The sequence below is a fragment of the Miscanthus floridulus genome, chromosome 14 (genome assembly GCF_019320115.1).
Source record: "Miscanthus floridulus cultivar M001 chromosome 14, ASM1932011v1, whole genome shotgun sequence".
Taxonomy (NCBI): Eukaryota; Viridiplantae; Streptophyta; class Magnoliopsida; order Poales; family Poaceae; genus Miscanthus; species Miscanthus floridulus.
In genome coordinates this window covers 77,703,749-77,711,383 of record NC_089593.1, presented here as the reverse complement: position 1 = coordinate 77,711,383, position 7,635 = coordinate 77,703,749, and the positions used below count along the sequence as shown (strand labels likewise).

Below are 7,635 nucleotides of genomic sequence, written 5' to 3'. Positions count from 1 at the left end.
GCTGAGCACCTCTACATGAGCCCACAAGCATGAGGTGATTATAGCAGCACTGATGACGTCTTGTTTTGTACCTCATTCAACTACAGGTAAGATCTGCCTGAGGTCCCCTCCCAACACGACCACCTTACCACCAAATGGAATATCTGTAGCCTCAGGTTTTTTTACTTTTTCTATGTCACGTAATGTGCGGTCTAATGCTTCAAAACATTTTCTATTAGCCATAAGGGCTTCGTCCCAAATAATAAGGCTTGTAAGTTCAATAAGCTCTGAAAGCATGGTGCCCCTGCTAACATCACAGATCATATCATCCTCTACTTCGCAAGGTATTTTGAATCTTGAATGAGCAGTCTGTCCCCCTGGCAAGAGCAGCGCCGCTACCCCTGGAAGACGCCACAGTAAGAACAATTTTTTTTTGTCCTCTGAGATAGCCTACTATTCGATTCCATAAATATGTTTTACCAGTTCCCCCATATCCTGATACAAAAAAAACCAGGCTCGTTCTGTTGCACTCTGCGGACTATTTTATAGAAGGCGTTTCTTTGATCTTCATTAAGGAAAGCAGACGGACTGTTCATGTCAATCAATGGATCAGCAGGATATGATAGCTCTTCTTCGACAAGGCGATTGTTTTGAGCAGGATATTCAGCATGTGTCTTTGGAGGTAAGCTGAACTCAGCTATGTTCCTGCCACTCTGAGAAAAAAGAGTGGAAAGCTCATCCAGAAGGTAATCCCTAGCTACCTGAATCAGGCAACACATAATTAGGATCACCAATCATATCTCTGTACTGGTAGATGATATCGTCGGCTAGATGGTGCCAAATTTTTTCGAAGAAAGTGTTTTCATCACCAACTTCGTAGAACAGTATCATTGTGACAAATAAGCTACGAAGCTGCGGTGAAGTAGCCCAAGCTGCTGCCTCAGTCGAAAGCGTTGTACCATTCCTGATCATCACCAAGAAGGCCGCGCGACATGCACGCCTCTTTGAATGTACGATGATATGTTCGGTTGTGGAATTTGAGATGGTCATAGCTTGTTGCACCCTTAACTGTTAGCAGCAACATGCGAAGATAGTACCGATCTCCAGCTGATGGGTGTACATAGTGAAGACGGCCTATTTTACCATGCTGCTGTTTCCGCTTTGTCCACCTTCTATCTCTTTGATCCCATATCCATTTGGAAGGAAACTCAGGATAGGTCAATGCTCTAGCTTTAGGAAAAAGCTCGTTGCAGACAAACCACTGAGTTAACATTGTTCTTTTTAAAAACTCGGTAGACACTAACCTATCCATCTTTGCTCTAGCACTAAAAGTTATGAAATTCTCGTTTGGAAGATGTACATGCATTCTTTCTACTGCTGGATAGTGTCTATGAATATCATATCCAAACATTCTCCAACATGCATCCTGCTCACAGATATATCTACAATCAAGATATTCTTTTATCTCATTTATAGTCTTCGTTTCATCATCATACGGCGCCTGCTGGGCTCTCTTGACTCTCTGTAGATAAGCCTTGCTACAATCAGCTCCTTTGGTTACATACTTGAAGAGGTACTTGATGAATGTAGTTTATTGCACCACTCAACATTGATGCGTGCCTAATATTGTTTAAGGAGGAACATGTTATATGGAACAACCCATCTGTTATCCATTTGGAGGCCTCCTTTGCAAACAAAGAGATTGTTCTCAGGTCTCCTGTACACAGCAAAGCCAATAGAATTAACTGTAGTTCCAGGCTGGTATGGTTTGGGAAAATGCTTGGAACACTTATTGTTCTTCATGCATGGACACCTAGGATTGGTTTGACCATAGGGTCCATGTATCATGTGCTCTGCAACAAGAGCATAGCCTAGCGGATCATTTCTTAGATCAGGCACTTCTGCAGACACATATTTGTCTATCATTGTAGAAGTCGGATCAGATGTATCTCTTGAAGTCCAAAGGATTATGTGTGCATGTGGAAGTCCGCGTTTCTGGAACTCTATAGTGTGGAGCACTGCATTTGAATAGGGCATATTTAGGATCTGGAAGAGATAGTAGACAAATGGACGTAGATAGAAAGGATGGTTTTAATGTCTGTAGATGATTATACCTGCGTTGGAAGGTCCAAAGGGTTTACCACATCTAATATCATGCAGAAGTTCTTCTAACTTGATGTTGAACACTCTGACAATTATATCATTCCTATCAGCTAGGTCTCTGTCCAGGCTCAAAGATAGCCTCAGAAATCTCTAACCATTTAGGATTACATGTAAATGTAACGAAGAAATCAGGGGGACTGTATTCTCGGCAGATAGCTATACCATCATGATAATTTTGTATCATATAACGTCTACCGCCTATATATGATGTCGGCAACACGGTCATTTTACCAACCTCACTTCCTTGTTCGGAACCTCTGCTAATAGCATCACAGATTCCTTGAATACTTTCCATCCTGATATCAGCCTGGTGATCCATTATATATTTCAGTCTGTTTTCATCGACGTAGGCCCGGGCATCAACCTTGGCCTGAGTTGATAATGGTCCATAACATAAATAAGGATTGGGCTCATTTCTTCGATAGTGGAACATGTAGCAGTAGTAATCTTGCATGGTTAGCTTTACATGAGCATTCTGTGCTGATTGAGTGGCACCAGTGTATAAAACACCTGGTCTGCCAACCACGTTCAGCATATGGAAACAACAGAGGATACTGAAGCGCCATGAAAGCAGGATGCAAAGCAGAGATTTGATCTAGATCTCCTGTCTATTTCTGCACAATAATGTCCCGCTCAAATACTTCACAGCTAAAATCACCAACCACAAGCATGGCCAATTGATCTGTAGCTGGTAAACTGTACTGAGGCGGATCTCTGTTTTTTGGACCAACAATGCGAATGACAAAATCTTCAGTGTCATTGCCTGCAAATCTATCCCTAGCCATTCTAAACTGCTTTGCAAACAAATTATGTTCATCCAACATATTAACCAAAGATTGTACAATAGTAGGATCTAGATCTGATGCTACTGTGTCTTCACGTTCTAATGAGGCAATTCTGTTCTCAACCTCAGGCGGATGTATCATACACATATAGCTGAATAAATTTTGGAGGGCGACCATGTGGAGGTATCAAAGAGCCGATGCGGTGATGAATCTGTCCACAAATTTTAAACACCGGAGGACCCCTGCCATCATTCATGGTTCGATCTATATTGGCTCCCATAGAGGAGAATGCAAAAAGACAATTGTAGCATCTTATATTCTTCATAAACTTGTTAGAGACCGATCCTCCATCAAATCTTGCCAAAGATGCTAAGGGTTTAGGCCTAGGAAGGAACGGAGGAATAACAATTCTGCCTCCTTTACAGCACTTGTTGTAAATAGGTGATCCAGAAGAGGTGCGTGCTTCTTTACCAACACTTTCAGCGTTCCAGAAAACGGCTTTGCAGTTAGAACACTGTTGTGCAGGTGGTCCATGGTATGATCTCCCAGGATAAGAAACTGGTTTATGCACATGTAAGAGAGAGTTAAACATGGATGAGGTAGGTACCCGTAGGTAGGGCTGGTGATGATGGAAAAGATAGACGCAGCATACGAAGGTACGGCCATTACCTTTAAGAGCCTCTACGAAATCATCATCGAACTGAGCACACTCTAAGGTAGCACTATATGCTGAGGCTGCACCTAGTAAACAGGGTACAGGACTGAACCATATTGTAGGGCAAAGTCATGAAACCATCATTTGCTGTAGAACCTGCTGCAGTACCTCCCCAAACAAGACGATGCTGCTTTAGGAGCTTTCTCCTCTTCTGTCTACACTGCGCTGGATCAGTACTTTGAATAGGACATGACGAGTTATTTCCTGGTCGAAGGACAGAATAGGTAAGAAGAAGATTTATACAATATTCTTGCCTCATATGGGACTATACACAGTAGGCTACATATGTGGTGTTGTTCGGCGGGCCCTTGCTGTGGTAGCAGCAGAGGCGCGTATATCCACCGAAGCATCCACTGAGTAATATAGGTAGCCAGTGTTAGCTAGCATAGTACAGGGAAATAGTGAGGCCGCTGAATATAGCAGCGGTCCACAGAAAATGTAGATATGTAAGCAAAATAGAGCACAGTCTACATACGTGTTTGCTGAGCAGGCATACCAGTTTGATATTCCATAGACGATGAAAGCTGTGCGTCTTACCATGAACATAAAACAATGAAACCATTTTTTTTTGGAAAAAACATTTGGAAAAAAGAGTATGCGGTGATTATGGGCCTGTAACATACATTGGATAATCCAGAATAACAGCGCACAAACAATCTGATAGTAGCAGGGAACTGCTATAACGCATTATTTGATGCAGCTTTTGTTTGCGCTGTACTTGATTCTATAACAGTCTAATGTACCGAGTACGATACGCATGAGTCTGTTAACATGCACTGGAGAATCCAGAAAAACAGTACACAAACAAGCTGATAGTACCAGAGATCTGGCTTAATGGATTCATTGACGTGCATTTTGTTGCTATTATTCATGGTTCTATAAGAGCGTAATGTAGCAAATACGATCCGCATGAGTAATGGAGAAGGCAAAATATTAATATATGAAACAGGCAAGTTCAGGCATAGGCACAAATATAGATGTATAGTCAGGTTTTGTTCACGCAGCAAGAGCGCTAGAAGAACGATAAGAGTCCAAACGAGTCTATAAAGAGGCAAACTGGGAACGAAGCGTACAGTGCGGAAGGAATCCAAACTAACTACATGAAGATGAGAAGTACAATATGGATGTATAAACAGACCGATGCTGGATGAGGTGTAACTGAAGTGACCTTATTTAGAATTCTTATACTTAATGGTGCGATGCGTACAATGAAAGCAGGAAAGAATACATCAAGGCGGAAAAGAAACTGTAACCCTACAAACATGCTGACACTCAATCTGGCGACAGCACGCTGAGCTCATCTAACACCTGCTGCGCGAACGCTGCAATAGCCGACAACGGTCTAACATCGTGGCTGGGCGCTGCCACGATCAATCTAGCAAGCTGAGCTCCTCTATTTGCAATGCAGAATAGATGGCGAGCTAGATCCCTATATAATTGAAGCCCATGGACACTATAATCAAGAAGAACAAATACATAAATCCCCTGTAGAACTACAAGAGCCTGCAATGCTGCAACTTCGTAGGCCACGGCAGGATCCACAGCAGGCTCAGCCCAGAAAAAGAGTGTTGTTGAGGGTCCCTGAACCATACCGGGGGTCAATTCAACCTCTATACCGTACATATCTTTCCCATCCTATACCATTTCATGTATATAGGATACATAAGGTAGGCAGCACCGGTGAGCAACCTCTTGCAACATAGCTACGTAGGACAAATTGATAAAAAACATATCTAACACACGGAGCGAAAGTAGCAGTCCAAATCTGAGCACACTTTTTTGGTTGCCGCCTCTGTCTGGTAGGCACAAATATGTAGGGCCGTTTAAGAACAGAAGTTAATTTTAAAATCAGTTTGCAAGAGTTTTTTTTGGCAAATTAAAAACAACAATCGATCTTCGAACAGTTCCAACAACCGTACACGTCCTTTGAAGGATTTTGCAAACGGGCCAGAAGAGCAAGGGAATATCAGTTTCATAACATAGCACAAACAATGAGAAAACAAAGAAACATATATACTGAACAAAGCATGTAATACCTGGACGCGAAGATAGTCCAATAAGAGCGTATCTCAGGTAGGCCGATATCCAATTGAGCACCAGGAACAACAATGGCAGCAATGCTCGGCCAACGACACCTCTGAACAACAATGCTGCGAACCTGCGTCAAAGAGTTTTGAGATGAAGGCATCAGAACCAGGCAAATCAACCGATCTATCTATAAGCAAACCTAGCAGAACAGATATACACAAGCCGCATTAGGGTAGAAGGCATCGAGTGTAACTCGTAGAACATCCTGATGTTTTAGATTGAAGCTGTCACTTAGAATCTGGAGGCCTTGCAGGTGGTGGTGTCTTGACAAATTAATATCAATTAAGCCTTGATTTGGATCACGTGGTAAATGTACATTGCCTCTGTTACATCTTGAATGACATCAAATTGTATGCTCTAGAAACCAGTTTTTGAGAAGTGAAAAATGAGTTCACTCTATTTCTTGAAAGAAAGTTTACGTGGAGCGCTCACCTGTGATAGCTGACAGCGTACCCAAGCTTGTACACAATCTAGCCATACATAAATTCAAGCATGGTTTAACCAATCCCTATTTATTTATTACCTTCTTATAATGTGAATTGTCTAAACAACTTGAATGCATATACGAGATGTTCCCTTTTTCTAACCACATTGGCAATAATTGCAGGTTATACTGGCACAACACTAAAAGGAGGACGCATCAAACCACGCCTCGTTTTCTAGTCTTTTTCCTATTTCTAACTACTACGCGTAATGATAGCATTACTATCCTACTGCTTCTTTTGTAAGACTCGCTTATGTCTCTTTTTCTAGCTAGTTGCGGATTAGAGTCCCCTAGCTATTTATCAACAAATAGAGTCTGATATGTATCACTGCTACAATTCTTGTCCATGTATTCTTCCGCCTATACTACTTGTCCGACTCTCTCCAAGCCTAATACTTATTGGACTCTCCTGGTTCAAGACCACACCTCCTCTCCCTGTCTCTTTGTTCAGATTCTTCTCTCTGTTTTCTCTCCTAGATTTGTTTATTTCCGTCTGCTCCTATATTCCGATTTCATACTGTATTAGTCTTCTTTTCTTTTAATTTTTTTGTAGATCCTTTTTTTTCAACTCCCTTTCTATTTATTTCTTCTGTTTTTTTCTCTCAAACAATTATAGTTGTAATTTTTTTTCTTCTATTTCTCTCATAACCATAAAAAAACTTTTCTTCTTTTTTTCTCTCAAAGGAAAGTACCTAATTTATACTTTTGTCTTTTTTTCTATTTCAGTTTCATAACATAGCACAAACAATGAGAAAATAAAGAAACATATATACTGAACAAAGCATGTAATACCTGGACGCGAAGATAGTCCAATAAGACCATATCTCAGGTAGGCCGATATCCAATTGAGCACCAGGAACAACAATGGCAGCAATGTTCGGCCAACGACACCTCTGAACAACAATGATACGAACCTGCGTCAAAGAGTTTTGAGACTGAAGGCATCAGAACCAGGCAAATCAACCGATCTATCTATAAGCAAACCTAGCAGAACAGATATACACAAGCCGCATTAGGGTAGAAGGCATCGAGTGCCACAGAGGCGAGAACGTACGCACGAAATTAGTCAAGTTTAGCGAAGCAGGCGAGGTAGGAGCAAACAGCGGCATTGTCCCTGAGCGCGTCCACCTTTCCCCCCTTTCCAACCCCTCTTCCCCCCTGCTTCCCCCTCCCGTCGAAAACCCCCGTCCCCCCCCCCCCCCGAATCCGCCAGACACGGCGCACCCGGAGGAAGAACGCGAGCAGGAATGCCGGCGCAGACAGGAGGTGCGAAGCGAAATCTTCGAAAGAACCAAGACGAAGAAGAAGCCCTCCGGCGGCGCTCTTCGAAAGAACCAAAACGAAGACGAAGACCTCCGGCGGCGCAGACAGGAGGCGCGACGGGAAGAACAAAGAGGAAGACGAAGAGCTCCGACGAGGAC

General features: G+C 42.4%; 1 long non-coding RNA gene across 1 annotated transcript; it reads right to left on the bottom strand.

Moving 5' to 3' along the window:
- Positions 1 to 3,308: 3,308 nt before the first annotated feature.
- On the bottom strand, positions 3,309 to 3,830 carry LOC136504698 (uncharacterized). Its single transcript, XR_010770958.1, has 3 exons — positions 3,751 to 3,830; positions 3,597 to 3,668; positions 3,309 to 3,485 (listed from the first exon to the last, which is right to left on the bottom strand). It is a non-coding gene; the product is annotated as an uncharacterized lncRNA (long non-coding RNA).
- Positions 3,831 to 7,635: the final 3,805 nt, after the last annotated feature.